General features: G+C 40.3%; 1 protein-coding gene across 9 annotated transcripts in view; it reads right to left on the bottom strand.

Moving 5' to 3' along the window:
- ATXN1 (ataxin 1) overlaps positions 1-18,470 on the bottom strand; it is a 291,552-nt gene that overhangs the window by 199,010 nt on the left and 74,072 nt on the right. For 8 of the 9 annotated variants that reach the window (XR_016280568.1, XM_089516778.1, XM_089516780.1 and 5 more), the window contains exon 4: positions 5,315-5,431. The exons of the other annotated variant lie outside the window; for it this stretch is intronic. The gene's annotated coding sequence lies outside the window, so the exon portion shown is untranslated. The remainder of the gene's footprint in view (positions 1-5,314; positions 5,432-18,470) is intronic. 9 annotated transcript variants of the gene reach the window in all.

The following is an 18,470-nucleotide window of genomic DNA, read 5'->3' as shown; positions in this document are numbered from 1 at the left end:
CTGTTTTTGTCCTTTTTAATGTCTGCTGTAACTCCACCCCCATGAAACAAAATGTGAATATGTGTAGCAAATGACAAGTAGGAAAATTAATTGTTCATAAAGTAGCTTTTAGTAGATAAAGTGAATTAGTAGCTAACTGAATTAACAGGGTAATTAGCAGAATGGATAGGTTTGGCTCTTTGTCTGGTCTGTTGCTTTTTTTGTTTTGTTTTGTTTTACTGGACAAAAACGAGGACCATATTCAGTTGGCCCTCCATATCAATTGATTCTTTATTCACAGATTCAACCATTCACACCTATCGGAGAAGTGGGATAGGAATAATAATAATAATAATTATTATTATTATTATTATTATTATTGAATTTTTAAAATATATATAAATTCCAAAAAGCAACGACCAATTTTGCCATTTTATATAAGAGACACCATTTTTCTATGTCATCGTATTTAATGGGATTTGAACATCCATGGATTTTGTTATCCATAGAGAGTCCTGGAATCAAACTCCAGCAGATACCAAGGGCCCATTGTACACAAAGCAGTAATACAGTATAGCATTTGCAGACAGTATAAACAAACTGGAAAATCTCAAAAGTATGATCCGAAATATACCCAGAGTATGGTAATGAACATATATAGCCCCTGCTCCAAAAATAGGAGGGGAGAATCCCATCAGTAAGGAGGAAAAAAGCAAACAGCTGCAGATGAGATACATCAGTTGACTACTGTAAAACAATAAGCACTGATCACATTATATGAATACACTATATGTCAACATCATTAAAGAAAATTCAATGGTTCTCCAGTTTTATTTTTTGTATTCCAGGGCTAGTCTAAGTGTGTGTGTGTGTGTGTGTGTGTGTGTGTGTGTGTTTGTGTGTGTGTGTGTGTGTGTGTGACAAGAAAAGTCCTTGGTATTGCTTAAGAGCAGGCAGTCTTGAATCCTTAGATAGGCATTTCTTCAGAAATGGAAAGGATGCTTGATATATATGTTTCTACCATTGCCTCTACCAGGGAAGGTAGTAGTGAAACGCAGCAGGGACAAAACCAATGTCATTGTGATAACACCATATTGGCTCAGGCAAGCCTGGTTTGTATATCTCCGTCATCTATCAGAGAACAATCACAACAAGCTTCACCCATTTCTAGATCTTCTGTCCCACTTCAATGGGCAGGTTCTGCATCCAGACCTCCAAATGACTGCATAGAGGATAATACCATTACTTCCTCTCATTTCTCATCTATCCTGGCAGCTTCACACAAAGAATCTACCAGGAAGCCATTCAACTGTAAGTGGAAAAGCTTTTGTTCTTTTGCCACTTCCAGATCAGAACAATTCTATCTCCTATACTGACCACAGAGTTACACTACTTGCGCATGACCAGAGACTTGCATTTTCATCTATTAAAGTATATCTGACTGTTACTGTGGCACACCAGCCAAGATAATCTTCATCTACAATTTTGGTCTTGAAGCTTGCTGTGAAGAGATTCTTAAAGAGTTTACATCATGTATAACCACCTGTTAAGACACCAACACCATCTTGGTCCCTTTCCTTAGCATTGTCACAATTATTCTCTTAAGCCATTTGAACCTCTTGTAACTGTGGATGAAACACTCCTCACATTAAAGATGGTTTTCCTAGTGGCCATCATGTCTGCAAAGTAAACAGGAGAACTCACTGTGCTTAGATGTGATGAACCATCTCTTTCTTTCTATCGTGAGAAAGTTGTACTGCATCCAGATGCTTCATTCCTACCCGAGGTGGTGTCTCAATTCCATCTCAGTCAGGGTATAGTTTTACCTCCCTTCTCTAATCAATGGCATTAGAGAAGTCTCACCACTCCTTAGATGTTCAACACATTTTAGCTAACTATGGTGGTTTACAGACTGACCCTTTGGGTTGGCCTGTACCCGCCCCTTTCCCCGACAGATCGGGGCCTCAGCTGCCATAGCGGCAGCCCTGAGGCCCTGATCTGCCGCTTTTCCAGGCCGCGGGAAGCGGCAAAAGGCCGCTTCCCGCAGCCTGGAAAGTGTTGTCCTTGGGGCTTCAAGCCCCAAGGACACCCCAACAGCGGCGGGGAAAAGAGAAAGGGGCCACTCGGTCCCTTTCTCTTTTGTGTCGCCGGTGCAGCCGTGTAAAGGCTGCGCCAGCAACACAAATGAAGGAAGGAGCTCCATTTTGGAGCTCCTTCCTGTGCTGCGGAAAGAGCGCCAGGTCATCACATCTGCACCGCCCCGTTTGGAGGCGGCGCATTTGTGACATCCTAATGGCAGTGCCCATGTAGAATGGGCGCTGCCATTTTGTACGTACTGTGTATGTACTAGGGTTGGGGGCATCTGAAAGAGATGCCCCCAGGTAACCCTAGTACGTACACAATACATACTAAAAGGCCCATCTGGAAAGGGCCTATGTGAAGCATAGATTATTTATCTCCTATAGTGGTTGAAGGCATGGTCAGCAAGTGTCCACCCAACAACTCTCTAAATGGGTCTTCTGATTGGTACAAGACTGCAAGTTACAAGTGTCTCACCTCCTCAGAGCACATACTAAAGAGATACAATGGCAGCTGATACCCTGTGGGGCTTGTGGAGTGGTAGAGTCACTAGAAACAGAGCTTCAAGGTCTGCAAAAGAGACATCAGTTATGTTTAGTTACCCAATCTTTTCCTTTACCAGGACTAAATGAAAAGGTGAGAGCTAAGTGAGATCTTTAGACATAAATATTTTAATGAATATATAAGTATAACTTATACTACCTTGCTAGCTGGGAAGGATGTTGGGGACTCAATGAAGAGTGACTGATCTGTCGAAATAATGGGACCATCCCTCTGCAGAGGTCCCCAATTTTTACAATGCAAAAAAGTAAAAGGCTGGAAAATGAAAAGCAGGGTGAAAAGGGTGATGCCTTCCATTACAATTCATATGGTGTTGCCTTTTTTTGTTTTTAATTACAAAACAAAAATAGCACAATGTAGTGTAAGTAGTGTGAGTCATGCAGCTGCTAATTATGGTACTATTCAAATATTCCAGTGTCATTCAGAGCCACAGTGCAGAAAAGGGACTCTATTTTGTTTTAATCATGTCAGTTAAAACCTCTGTCATGAATAGCACTACACCAGCCAAATTATAAAACCTAACAATGAGAACTCTAAGTTCTGAAAGAATGTTGATATTTCAATAAAACGATTACAATGGCAACACCACTGGAGAACAACATACAATTTAAATCCATCAATTTTCATTGAAATCTCAGAATTCTTAACACTTGCACTGCGAAGCCAAGTACCCTTTAGGTGTTCTCCTCCAAACAGTTACACAAAGGTCTAAGTTGTCAGCAACCAGGTTACAAAAAAAGGCTTACCAGAGATCAGAGCCAGAAAAGCAATTCTTATATTGTATCCAATTAGACACGTCAGCCCTTCTGAATCAGAGGTTTCATATTATAGGCATGAAACTTTTGACTGCAAAGGTCTGGAGTATCTATATGACAATATTGTGCATTATTATTAAATCTCTCTTTCCCTTAGCATCCAGCCCCCAGTCCCAACCCACATAGGTGTTTTGCTTATCCTTTCTTTTGAAGAAGTGTTCTGAAAAGTTGTTTTTTTAATTTTATTATTTTTTTTTACTATTTAGTAACTTTTTGGTTAAAATATAGGAATTCCACTACTAAGCTTTTTGGATTTGTTTCTAAGTAGTCCAACCCAGATACCAACAATGTTTAAACACAGAGACACATACACACACACACACACACACACACACACACACACACACACACACACAGAGAGAGAGAGAGAGAGAGAGAGAGAACTATGTAGGTTTGTGTACATACTGCATCTTTGACAAAGTTGTGCAATTTATTTTGATAGCAAATTATAATTTAATCCATTAATGATACAGTGTCATCAGTGTACTTGGCACTTTACAGTGTATGACAGGACAAATATCTAGCCTGAAGAACTTACACTCTAAAACTGAACGAACAAAAATAACAGAAGAAGAGTAAAGCAGAGACAGCAATAAAGATGAAGAAAATGCGATACTGTTTCCTTTATACACACTTAGGACTTTATCGCACTGTTCCTCTTGGTCCATTCTGAGAACGGAACGGAAGGAGCAGGAACGAGTACGGAACGAGTGGGGGACGGATTTTACCGCACACACCAGTCCCTCATTCGTTCCGTTCCCCCTCTCTTCCGTTCTCAATCCGTTCCAGAGGGGGGAATTTTTGAGAACTGTTCAGAACAGTTCTCAAAAAGCGTTCCCTCTGGAACGGAATGGGAACAGAACAGAGGGGGGACAGAATGAGTGAGGGACTGGAGTGTGCAGTAAAATCCGTTCCCCACTCGTTCTGTTTCCTGCCGGGCCGTGCTGAGAACGGCCCTGAAGACCTGTGCGATAAACTTCTTAGCCTCAGTTGCAGGTTTAGCTGCTGTAGCGCACAATCGGATACATTCAGTGGAATATTGTATATACTCATGTATAAGTTTAGAAATTTTAATCAAAAAAATTGACCTGACCTCTTCCTGACTTCCCTACCATGTTTCCAGGCATCTTCCCTATCCTCCTTTCCTGAGGTTGTCCTAAATTCAATCTCTGTTTTGTAACTGAAGTTAAAGCGATCAGCCATTCTGGAGTCCCATTTTCAATTCCGTGGAAAAACCATCAAATTTTTGTTACATCAGAAGACAGCACATTTCTTGAGGTTAGGTATATAAATACCAGTCTCAAAATCTAGCCCCTCTGATAACACAGTAGAGCATAGGGAGTGTAGTGTGCCCCTCACACCCCAATCTGGGCCACATCCCACTTTCTGTGGTCACCTCTCCAAGATAGATAATTATCACCCCTTTGCACCTCTAAGCTTCCACTATGCAGTTTCCATACCTTTATTTTCATTAGCACTGAATGCTGTGTCTGTTTGAATTACTACTGTATGTTTGGTTGCAGTCTTGCATATTTCTAAATTTTTTAAAAAACGTATTTTATCCACCCAAAATTTGGAGTCCTCCTCAGTTACTACTGATATACACAGGCGGATATGATCCTAAGGTTGCTCGACCTCTGTTCTGTACCTCTGTTTTCATGAGAACAGAGCCTCTTCCTCATATCCTCTTCCTAGATAACTGGGGAAACTCCAAGTTTAACACTGAGAGACCTGCAACTATCACATCTAATCTAACACTACCCATAATCTCTCTCCCTGCACAGGAGAGAAATATGAATGCACAACTTCACAAAAAAACCAAATCAAAATGCAAATTAACTGTAATCTCCATTATATCCAAATTGTTTCCCATTACTTACTTCAAATGATAGGAGTGTTCCAAAGTGCAATGGTAAGGTTTTCTCTCCCTCCTTGTTGCTGCAGCACTTTTTACCTGAAGTCTGTGCATTAAAAGTCTTTCACTGTTCTCCAGGATGCTACAATTAAAAACAAAACAGGAAATATTTAGAAGGGAAATATCACTTAAAGTGGTCGGTGGGGAAATCCCTGAGCTGTCTGTAACATGCTGCTGACAACTTGAAGTAAGCTGGTTTTGCAAACAGAAAGAAGAGTAGGTGGTCATTTTTGTGGGTAAAGCTTTTTTATTACCACTGTAACCTACAGATTTTTTAAAAATATATGCTGTCTTCTATCCTAGCTGTTAAGTTATTTGAAGATGAACTTGAGATCAACTGCTGATTAAACAGAATAAGAAAATAGAGAGAATAGTAATAACTACAGAGAAACCAGGACAAACAATAATTGAAATAAGCAAAATGGATGCTGTAGTCAGTAGTAAGTAAATCAAATCAGTTACAATATTTTTGTTGCCCAGTCTAGTGGCATATGAAATCATTCTTATGCTCAACCCCTCTGCTGCATTCACCATCATTTGCATGACAACTTCAAAGAAAATTAGCTTAGCATCAGCCCAGACGCTACTTTCTTTACATGCCCTTTCAGTGAATCGGTGGGTGAGAAATTCATGTGACATTTCTGCAGTAAAACATTTACCAGAATGAAGGTGAAAAAAAATCCTATCCATGATCCCCCCTCCACCATTTCAAAATTGAGAGAGAAGGAAACAACTTTGTGGAGGGAGGGGTGGCAATCTAGCAGTTGGAAAGCATGCAAATGCAAGTAGATAAATAGGTACCACTTTGGTGGGAAAGTAACAACGTTCGGGGCAGTCATGTTGGACACATGACCACCAGAGTAGTTCTTGGAGAACGCTGGCTCTTTGGCTTAGCAACTGAGATTAGCACTGCCCCCTACAGTCAGTATCTATGACTAGATATTCCTGTCAATGGACCGCCTTTACCTTTAAAGGCTATCTTACCCTGGGATAAAGGTTATTTATCCCAGGATCAGACTGGATCCTCTGGATCTGTGTTTGTACTGGCAGCAGCAGGCCAAATCCCATTGGGAGGTTCAGGCTGCATAATCTAAACTTGACAATGTGAGGCTAGGGAGAACTGGGCCATATGGCCCATACAGAGAACCCCATTGCTTCTTTCCTCTAGATTATATCCCTACCTTCCAACTGTTGTGATTTGGCAGTAACAGTCCCATTTAATCTGCTGTCTCACATTCTCAGATGTTTTGCAAATGCGTCTGTTTCTCTCATCTTCTCCCATTCTCCTCTTTGGCTTGGGGGTGCTCCTGGATTCATCACTTCATCTGTCCTCTCAGATTGACGCAACAGCCAGGAGCACCTATTATCAGCTTCAACTGATACGCCAGTTGCACCCTTACCTGGAGCAGCGGGACCTAGAAATGGTTGTACATGCCCTGGTAACCTCTCGTCTTGATTTCTGTAATGCGCTCTACATGGGACAACCCTTGTGCCATGTCCGGAAGCTTCAATTGATACAAAACATGGCAGCCAGACTGGTCACTGGAAAATCTAGGTTTGAGCAAATTACACCTATTCTAAAGTCATTACACTGGATGCCTATTAGCTTTCGAGCTCAGTACAAGGTGTTGGTTATTACCTACAAAGCCCTACATGGCCTGGGTCCAGTCTACTTAAAGGAACGCCTCCTCCCATATAATCCTTCCATACACTCCGTTCCTCCGGGAAAAATCTTTTACATCCAAAAAAGACCAGACTGGCGGTGACCTCCCGGAGGTCTTTTTCTGCTTCGGCCTAAAGTTTGGAATGACCTGCCGGAAGAGATTCGCCAATTATCCTCATTGAAGGCTTTTTAAAAAGCGATAAAAACCTTTCTCTTCCAGCAAGCCTTCCCTGAGCGATAACTACCCAGAACCGATTCTATCCATCCTTCCCACTATATCTCCTCGTCACTCGCGGATTGAAGAATAATCTTGTAGTGTTGTATTGTTATATATTTTAATCATGTTTTATGTTAATTTTATAGGGAGGGAGAGTTGGGTCAGGGTTTTGTGTGTTTTATTGTTTTTATATTGTGCATCATATAAACTCTGTTGTTACCTGCCTCGATCCCCAAACGGAAGAGGCGGGATATAAATAAATATTTTATTTATTGTTGTTGTTGTTATTATTATTATTGCTTCCAACTTAGTTCAAAATGCAACTTGCACTCAACTCACAGAAGAGAAAGGGAAGCATAGGGCAGGACCTCCACCTTTCCTGTAGGCTCAGGCAAAGGCAAACTGCTGCAGATTCTCTTAGATGTTTATCACACTATACTCTTATAGTGCTACTATTCCACTTTGACTCCTCTAGCTGCCTCCTGTTGCATTCTGGGATTGGCAGTTTTAAGGAGGGGTATTTAGAATTCTCAGGCAGAGTTCTCTGCCTGAGAATTCTAAATACCCTTCCTTAAAACTGCCAATCCCAGAATGCAACAGGAGGCAGCTAGAGCAGTCAAAGTGGAATAGTAGCACTATAAGAGTATAGTGTGATAAACACCTTAGTGCCTCTGTTCTCATTAGGAATGTTTGCCATCTTGACTACACTCTTAAGTTACTTGATCACACACACTGCAGTCTTCATTTATGAATGCTGGATATATTATATCCACCTATACAGGCCATTTACAAACCTGTATCTGTACACTTGCACTCATAGTATTTTCTTTGTTTCACTGCACATTTCTTTGTTTTACATCATGTTATTTTTCTGGTACTCAATGCCTTCCACTTCATATTCAGATTCCTTTTATCCTTACACAGGCGCGTTACAGAGCGCCGAAAAGCGGTGCTCTGCCTGCGCCGTCATTAGCTGCACCGAGAAGCCCCAGGAGCCAAACCACGAGGCTTCCCGGCGCAGCTAAAAAGAAGCGCCAAAATGGCGCTTTTTCTTGCGTCGCGGAAATGATGCGACGAGGTACCAATGGCGCACTCGACGCATCATTTTTGCGACGCTACGTGCGGACGCTAAGCATCTGGCACGTAAAAATGGCCACACCCGTGTGTATAGGGCGCGGCCATTTTTACGCCCCCATCACGTGCTAGGGGTGAGGCTGGTATGGACGCTAGGTCCTCGGCCAACCCCTAGCATGTGACGGGGGCGCCGCAAAGGCCCGTGTGGAACGGGTCATAGATTAGTAAAAAACAAAAACAAATATGCTCCAAAAGTTTCCTCTACTCCTCAAAGTGCATAAAAAACTTTATTGGTGGGTAATGAATGTGTGGTAGTGTGAATCTAGTACAGAAGACTTACCAGCACTGTTACTCACTATAACATTTCTTTTAGAAATGCAAACTTCATTTATATTCAGAAATGAATTGCATTATTGAGGAGATTTAGATTTCAATGAAAAGGGTGCAAATTCCAATCAGAGAGGGATGGTTTTGCCTTCCAGATCTTTCTACATACCATCAAGCATATCTGTTATCTTGTATTAATTTTTAGACATAGCCACTTAACTAAGTAATCCACTAGGGTAAGCACTGAAGTCTTCATTTCTGGCACTTCTATTCAAATGGACAGTACTTGGTTCTCATTTTATTTTACAATGGGCAGTGTTTTGCCAACAATTTCAGCAGTCAGAACTGCGTCCAAATGTTGTCTTGTCAATTGCAGTTGGACCTATGTGTTTATGCCAAATTGACTTTATGGGAAATCTAGATTAGAAAACTGGTAAGGATCCATTTTGATAGATGATTTGAGCCAATAATTGGATTGTTATGAAATAAGTTACTTGGTGTTTTGCTTTTTTTCAGTTTTGCAAGGGCAGTTTAAACTATTTCTAACAGCAAATGGCAATATTTACAACTGAAACATTTCTTACAATTCAGGCTGACCCTGCATCTTCATCTAAGGTTCCCTTAATATTAGAGACATTGATTGAGACCAATCAAGTTTCCAAATCAACTCTCTCTTTCTCTGTCTCTCTCTCTCTCTATTTATCCATGGGTCAATGTACTGTACTTTAATTCATATATATATATATATATATATATATATAGAGAGAGAGAGAGAGAGAGAGAGAGAGAGAAAACTATCCCCTGATGAAAGGGAAGAGTGTAATCTGTCCTGGAAGCATTGGCCCCCTTCTACTCTCTCATCCATCCATTCTTTAGCATTGTTTTCCTTTGCTTCATAGATCCTTTGTTACATGTTCCTAAATTTTACTCTCGACTCCATAATTTTGGCCCCTAACCTGCCCTCGGCTTATACCTGAGGTTGACTTATAGTAACATATATACGGTAGTTTAAGACACATGACCAACAACAGTTAACTTTATTACATCCACGCTGCAGTTAATCATTTTAAGACCTGAATCAGGTTAAGAATTGGTGCCTGGATTTTCTTGTCCCACCCATTTATTCCTGCTTTGATCCACTTTTTTAAGGTTGAAAACCTGAAGGCCCACACTTAAAAAATAATAATCTCCCAGTTTTTTCCAGCTAAAGAGCAGGTTACAACTACTGTAATTCTAATAAATAAATACTACCCCTGAAATCCAGCTCAAACCAGAAACCGGGCCAAAGAGCATCAAAAGCATGATCAGCCCCCACATTTCCTTTTTATAAAATTGTTTCAGTCCCTTGTGGCTGAACAAAAAATTCAAGTAGCAGCACAACCTTTACATGTCTACTGAAAAAGAAGTCTTACTGAGTTCATTGAGCCCCCAGGTAAGCAAATATAAGACTTCAGCATAAAAGGCACACAAATCAACTCCCTCTTCAAAATGTGATTATATTTTGTTCGCCAAATGTTTCAGGCTTGAACTAAGGTAACCACAACACTCAAGAAACCCCAACATCTTATGGTGCTGCCTATAAATTTTAAAAACATTTTCCTCACTTTTTCTCTTAAGAAGTTGATATCTGTACAGAAAAGGATGGATTCAGCTGTTCTTTTAAAACTGCATTTGGATAGATTTGCCTTAACTCTGGTGAGACTACAAACTGGTTCCTGGAAACTGATGTCAGACTGAAAACATATCCCTCGAGACAACAAGTCTACATCATTTATAACTGAGTCTACATCACTCATGGTATTCTCTTCCAACCTCAGAGATCTGACTGGGGCTTTCACTCTAACTTTGGTGCAGCAAATGCAGCAAAAAAAAATGTGAATTCAATGACTTTTTTAAAAAAAATTATCTAGGCTATTAAAAACCACAAAAATATCTGTAAGCAGGGAACAACAGGCACCTATCATTCTCTTCCAAGAAAAATTCACATGAATTGTTAACTTTAAGCATCTTTTTCACTCTTGGAATTATTCCAAAATGTACTTTAGTAAAAAAAGAAAACTGTAACTCACCTTAATATAAAATGCTACTTTTCACCTTCAGCATGGATGTGAGTATCAGTACTGGCTGCGATAAGGGCCTGTGAGATAATCGTATAGCGGGAGCATGCTGGGATAGCATATTTGACACTCCCCCATTACTATTGTAACTACGATGCTCTAGTGAACTGCTGTAGCACAGACCAGTTTTTACCCCACAGGGTCTTGACTCTAAGAATCACTCCGGACCAGACATTTGGGAATTGTTTCAGAGCCACCCTTGGAAGTCTCCTCTCCCTCTGCTGTGTGCAGGAGTTTTATCCTTATCATCACTGCTTCCACCTTCTTCTCTACCTTAACCCCCCCCCCCTTTTTTTTTTTTCATCTGGCAGCAAGCAGAGGTGCTACCACCATCACCGTCATCTTTTCCTCTTCCTCCTTTTCCCGTCTTCATCCAGTGTTGAGAGTGGGGTGCCATTGCCAGTTCTTCCTATGGCAACTGGGGGTTGTATGCATAGTGCTGCACATGTAAATGAAGTGTGGAGTGTCATCAGTTCCCAAATAATGCCTGGGGACACTTGTCTTCTACCCTCCGGCAGCAGGATACCTTTCTGCATCCCAAATAAGCAGAAGTACCCTAGCATGGCAAATCTGCAACATCAACACAGGACCACAGTACATGTTGCCATACTGAGACTAGAAGTTTGGCAGGGAGATGAAAGTTGCTACCCCAATGCAAGCACTCCATAAAATCTGTACATTTGGTGTTCTGTAACATATCAGTTTAGTTGCAGCTGAAAAACCAGTTAAATAAATTTAACAAAAGTGAATTGTGATCTGCATTCTTTCAGGAACAGTGTTTGGGGGGAAAACCCAAATACTTGGGTTGTATCCCAAATTTAAAATCCTGACCTCTCTTTAACCTTGAATTTGATTACATGATCAAAGGCTAAATCCAAATACTAAAATAAGTTCAAAGCAAATAGACAAATCAGTTATACTGGAATATTTTTAAAAAGCAAGACATACTCTCTTTATGAGGGCTTCAAATAAAACAAAGGGAAGGAGGGGAGAATTGTCAGCTCTATAGTTTAGGCATCTATGATTCTTGCCTGGCCTATCTCATTTGGAACAACAAATTTTTGATAAAATCACATGCAGGATCAGCTGGACATAATTCATCCTTTGCAGAAAAGGTCTAGAATATTAGACAGGATGGCAATTTTTTAAAAAATATGTAATTAATCCCCTGCCTGGGGTCCCTGCCCATATAAAACCTTGGCTACTGCTTTTGGTTCAATACACACACACACACACACACACACACACCAATGAAGGCCTATTAAGCATTTGACCTGACTGCAAGATTCTTATGTGTTTGGCCTGGATGTACAAAGAGAAATGGTGGAGAGGCTTGCTGTGTTCTACATCACTAACTGTCTTATGAAAATAGCCTCATAGTCCATAAATGCAATTTAGCACACCTCTGAGCATTTGAAAAATAATGGCCTGGATACCATCCAGAGCATTCATAGTTAGTACTCAGGAAAAGAATTTTGCTAGCCTTTCCACAGAAGCTTACATGGGGAACACACCATAACTGAAATCAATATGGACATTCAACTGCTATGTATATCAGAAAATAATTCAGAAAGCACACCTGAAAAAGAAGTTGCTCTGTCAAACTTGGCTTTATACTCCCCAAGCTAGTTTAAGGTTCAAAGTTCTTTTTTTAACAATGCATTCCATTTAAACTACATGTTATATCTTGTTATACAAGACTACAGTAGCTTCCAATTACTGCTACCTCTTGGTGTGAAACAGCACATGTATATGGAAGAACATAAGCAAACAATATACATTATTCAAAGCAATATGTAACTGCCATCTCATTAAAGACGAATCTCAGCCACCTCCATCTTCAACCCTAACACTTCACCCTTGTCTCCTAGAACTAGCTTACTGTATCATGCTCTCTTGCTGAGCTGTTTGTGTATTTTGAAAACACAAATTATGCCATAAGTCATTTTTATGTGACATGAAACTGCAATTACATGACTTTTCATGTTCACAGACTACACCTGAGGCAATCCTTTTATTTATTTGATTTATACTTTATCCTTGTTCACAAGAACCAAGGGTGGCAAATGACATTTACAATTAAGATCATAACTATAAAAGCACAATGATTTTCCATGTCAACTAGAAAAGCCTCCAAAAGCATTCAGGAATCCTTTGGCCATTGCAGATCTGAGACAACTGAGCAGGTGGACCATTCTGATCACTTTCCAGCCCCTGCATGGCAGATTCACCACAGCCAACTCAAACATAATGAGACAGAGAGCCATCCAAACAGGATGACATCCTCTCATTGCTACCAGATCACTCCCAGTCAGTCATGCGGTGGACATCTCTCCCAAACAGTCTACTCCTCTTAAACTATGACAGGCTACAGCAGATCCACTGTCTCTCAGTCTCTACATGATGGTTGTTATATTTGCAAGACAGGAATTTTCTGGATATGCCCCTGACAGTCTGAGCTTTCAAGCATCTAAAAGGTCCTCTTCTTGCTGCTTGAGTTTATAGTGCATTTGGAAAACAAACAAAAGAGATAAGTTGGTTCATGGCCAGCTCAAGACATTTTGCTGCTGAAGGCAGAGCAGCCAATGGTTTTTCCTACCCAAATCAAGGGATAAACTAGCTACAGTCAGGTATTATGCCCCATGAGGCATACAATCATAAAACACTTCCCATTTTTTGACAATTGTTGTTGTTGGTGGTGATGTTGTTGCCAGAAAGGTGTGAAGTGTCTGTATGATCTTACAGTACATTTCCAAATGTACTGTAAATAATAATAAATTATTATTATATTTATTTATATTCCACTCTTCCCCCAAAATTGGGACTCAAAGCAGCTAACAATTTAAAAGCACAGTACTGTACAATTACAAACATACAAAAAAGTGATCATTAAAATAGAATTAAATATTACAATATTAAAATTGATCACTTGTTTAAAAAAACGGAATCCAATTAAAAATGATAAAAGTACTTAGTAATAACAGAAATCACAACTGCTGTCTTTCATGAAAATCAAAATCCACTGCCTGAGATGACTGCCTTACTCTGCCTAATGGTAAAGCCTGTTTGGGTTGGCAGAAGTAATCTTCAATTGTATTTACACCACTCCACTTGACCCTTCAACCTATTATAGTAGAGAAAAAACATTATGGGTTCTTACTCCCCACCTGCAAGATAAGGGAAAGAATTTTTTTTTAAAAAAAACAACCTGATATATTATATTGGATGCACTGATCTCAATAAAACTACTCAAGTGTTCAGTGTTTTATTTTGTACTTGGTTAATGGTGATCATATGTCTCTCTAGGTGTTATTGGACTGCAACTCTCTTCAGCCCTAGTCAGTATGGCCAATGGTCAAGGCTCGTGAGAGCTACAGTCCACTTCTACAGGAAAGCAATGTGTTTCTCAGTCTTGATATAGTAAAGTACTGCAAACTTTATATTAAAGTGGACGGTCCACTGAATTATCTAAAGCTGCCAACAAGAATACAAATATGACAATTCAGCAAAAGGGTTATGTGCAACCTGGAAAATATTTTTTACCATTCTATGAGCAACTGCAGAGAGCCAGTGTGGCATAGTGGTTTGAGTGTTTTCAGTTAATAAGACTCTATCATTTCTTTGTTTGTTTTGAAAAAAGGCAATATAACCTGGAGTAAGTCCTGGTAGTACTAGATGTGTAGCGATTCCATCTACAATATACATTATTTCATCCAAAGTTAGCAGAATTTTCTAAGATATTTTAGCAATTTCTTAAACTCTGACACTAAGGAACCCAGCATCATTCTACATGCAGCCTCCAGCAATTAAATTGGTACGGAGGAACTTACCCCACCTCCAAGACCTCAGAAATCATGCAATGAAGGGGATCACAACAGGCATCATATGATTATATCAGAAAGCCATGAAGGAGGGGGAAATCCCACTTTATATCTACATATACACAAGACTTCCTGATCAGCAAGAGAAGCCAGAAAAACACACAAATGTTTTTTACAATGAAGACACTCAGAGATTTTAATAAGAACAACAACAACGACAACGACGACGACGATGATGATGATGATTGATTGATTGATTGATTCACTACTGAAAACACAAAGGCAATAGTCACTTTCAAACATTTAAAGGCACATAATCGGATATTGTTTCTGTTGAAGTCCCACAGCATACTGTGGAATTTATTCATCACATTAAATGAGCACCAGCTATTTATATGGAGGAGGGTTTAGGAAATGGAGAATGTCATACGGTCAGATATGAGTAGCTCATCCTACACATAATGCAGTTGCTGGTTTTGGTGGCAGCAAGACATTCAATCCATCATAGTTTCAAGCTTAGTTGCAGTTTCAAAATTTAATTTAATAGTCTTTGAAATTCAATAAAGTAACAATTATCCAGAAACTGTTCTAAACCTTATGGATTCATTAAGGCCCTATACAGACTGGCAGGATAGCCCAGGTCAGTCCCCAAGCCAGCATGACGACAGGCTGTATTTACAGGGCCAGCCTCCACGCCATGGACCAGCTACCACCATGCACCCCATACTTGCCTTACTTTAGACCCCATTATGGCCTGTATGTGCAGAAACAGGGTGCCTGGCTACACCTATGTGGTCAGGTGCCCCCATCTGATCTCACAGGCCATAACAGGGGTCTTCAGTGAAGACACAATGGCAGAGGCAGGTACACAGGGCCACACAATGTGCCGGCTGTCATGGCAGAGTTCACAAAACTCTGTGCCAAACAGTGGGGCTGTTTGACCTGCATTAAGGCCTCTTTGGGCCAGGATCAGTCCAGAACCACCAGATCAACATCCAGACAAGCTGATCCCAGCCTGGAGATAATGACCTGCATCGTCCATATAGTAAAATGTGAGGCCAGGGGGAGCACGGGCCTTTTGACCCATGTTTACATTAACCCTGAATAGGCCTCTGTATTCAGTTGATTGGTTTCAGAATATCCCAAAAAAGCAACTTCATTATATCCTAGGAACTGTCAATTTGCTCATTATATGCCAAATCTGAGTTCAGAAAACTGGAAGATTCCATGTCAGTGGAGTGGTGAATCGAATCTGGGTTTTATTCCAGATTTTAAGGAAGCTATTCAAGATATTGAACCTATTTTGGTGATATGGCTCAGGTATTTAGTGCAGTTCTACTCAGAAGACCTACTGTTTTCAAACAGGGCTCACGTACAGATAAATAACCATAAGATTAATGATTAATACAACTAATTATGTCCTAAAGAAGGTTCTTTTTATTTATTTATTTTTGTGTAGTTCTAAAATTTCTGTTCTAACATTAATATTTTTAATTTGACTGGAAATCACTATGAATATTTTGTTGTTGTAATGTGCCTTCAAGTATACAGCAATCCTATGATGAATTTCTTGTCAAGATTTACTCAGAGTTAGTCTGCCATTGCCTTTCTCTGAATATAGCTTACGGCACCTAGTATTCCCTGGCAGTGTCTGTTCCAAGTACTAACCAATCCTTAGCCTATTTAGTTTCTGAGATGAGACAGAATTGGTGCCTTCAGAATATTAGGATAGCCTATTTGTTGTTGTGTGCCTTCTTTTCCGACTTATGGCGACCCTAAGGCAAACCTATCATGGGGTTTTCTTGGCAAGTTTCTTCAGAGGGAGTTTGCAAGTGCCACCCTCTAAGGTTGAGAGAATGTGACTCGCCCAAGGTCGCCCAGTAGTTTTACATGTCTGAGCCAGAATTTGAATCCTAGTCCAACACTCAAATCATCTATATTTTCTGCAAAAACAACTGAGAAAAAATTAAAAAGCAAACTTAGACATAATAGGGACAACTGCAAATATTGACTGATGGCCCAGATCCAAGGTGTGTGTGTGTGTGTGTGTGTGTGTGTGTGTGTGTGTATGTATGTGTATGTATGTGTGTATGCATGTGTGTGTGTGTGTGTGTGTGTGTGTGTGTGTGTGTATTTACCAGCTTGTTAGATGAAGGCAATGCTGTGGGTATAGTATATCTTGATTTCAGTAATGCTTTTGACAGGGTTCCCCATGACATTCTTGCAAACAAGCTAGTGAAATGTGGGGTAGACAACATAACTGTTAGATGGATTTGTAACTGGTTGACCTGGCTGAACTCAAAGGGTGCTCAACAATGGCTCATTTGCATCCTGGAGAGAAGTGACCAGCGGGGTACCACAGGGCTCTGTCCTGGGCCCAGTGCTGTTCAACATCTTTATCAATGACTTGGATGACAAAATTGGGGGCATACTTATCAAATTTGCAGATGACAGCAACTAGGGGTAGTAGCTAATACCCCTGAGGACAGGATCAAGATTCAAAATGACTTTGATAGATTGGAAAGCTGGGCCAAGGCTAACAAAATGAATTTCAACACAGAGAAATGTAAGGTACTGCACTTAGGGCAGAAAAATGAAATGTACAGATATAGGATGGGGGACACCTGGTTGAATGAAACTACGTGTGAAAGGGATCTAGGAGTCCAAGTAGACCACAAGTTGAACATGATTCAGCAGTGCAATGCGGCAGCTAAAAAGGCCAACGCGATTTTAGGCTGCATCAATAGAAGTATAATGTTTAGATTGAGGTAAGTAATAGTGCCACTCTATTCTGCTCTGGTCAGGCCCCACCTGGAATATTATGTCCAGTTCTGGGCAACACAATTTAAAAAGGATGTTGAAAAACTGGAGCATGTCCAAAGGAGGGCGACTAAAATGGTGAAGGGTCTGGAATCCATGCCCTATGAGGAAAGACTTAGGGAGCTGAGGATGTTTAGCCTGGAGAAGAGAAGGTTAAGGGGTGATATGATAGCCCTGTTTAAATACTTGAAGGAATGTCATATTGAGGAGGTAGCAAGCTTGTTTTCTGCTGCTCCAGAGACTAGGACCTGGAGCAATGGATGCAAGCTACAGGAAAAGAGATTCCACCTCAACATTAGGAGGAACTTCCTGACAGTAAGGGCTGTTCGACAGTGGAACAAACTCCCTCGGAGTGTAGTGGAGTCTCCTTCGTTAGAGGTCTTTATACAGAGGCTGGATGGCCATCTGTCGGGGATGCTTTGATTTGGATTTCCTGCATGGCAGGGTACTGGACTGGATGGCCCTTGCATTCTCTTTCAACTCTATGATTCTATGATTCTATAGGAAAGGGACCACATTGCAAACATACGATGGCTAATGGAGCACTCCAAAGAATTCCAAAAAAGAATCAGCATGTGTTTCATAGACTACAGCAAAGCATTTAATTGTACAGATCACAAAAAGCTATGGTATGCAATCAAAGACATGGGGGTACCACTACATTTGATAGTTTTGATTAGGAATCTGTACCAAGGACAATAGGCCACCATCAGAACAGAATTTGGGGAAACAGTAGGCACAATAGGCAAAGAGGTCAGGCAAGGCTACACCCTATCACCCTACTTGTTTAATTTGTATGCTGAAAACATCATTAGAAAAGCAGAATTAGAATCAGAAAAAGGGGGAGTTAAGATAGGAGGAAGCAGCATTAACAACCTAAGAGATGCGGACAACACTATAGTATTAGCAAAAGACATTCAGGAATAGAAACAGTTAATAAGGAAGGTCAAAGATGAAAGTGCAAAGTGCAACTGATATTGAACATAAAGAAAACAAAAATAATGGCCACAGAAAAAATACACAAATTCAATCTAGACAATGAGGAAATTGAAATACAAAGAATTCCCTTATCTAGGATCAAA

This window comes from Sceloporus occidentalis, unplaced genomic scaffold (assembly GCF_023333645.1).
Source record: "Sceloporus occidentalis isolate IW3139 unplaced genomic scaffold, rSceOcc1.0.p SCAF_3, whole genome shotgun sequence".
Taxonomy (NCBI): domain Eukaryota; kingdom Metazoa; phylum Chordata; class Lepidosauria; order Squamata; family Phrynosomatidae; genus Sceloporus; species Sceloporus occidentalis.
Note: the sequence above shows the minus strand (reverse complement) of the source record. Positions and strands in the feature narration are given on the sequence as shown.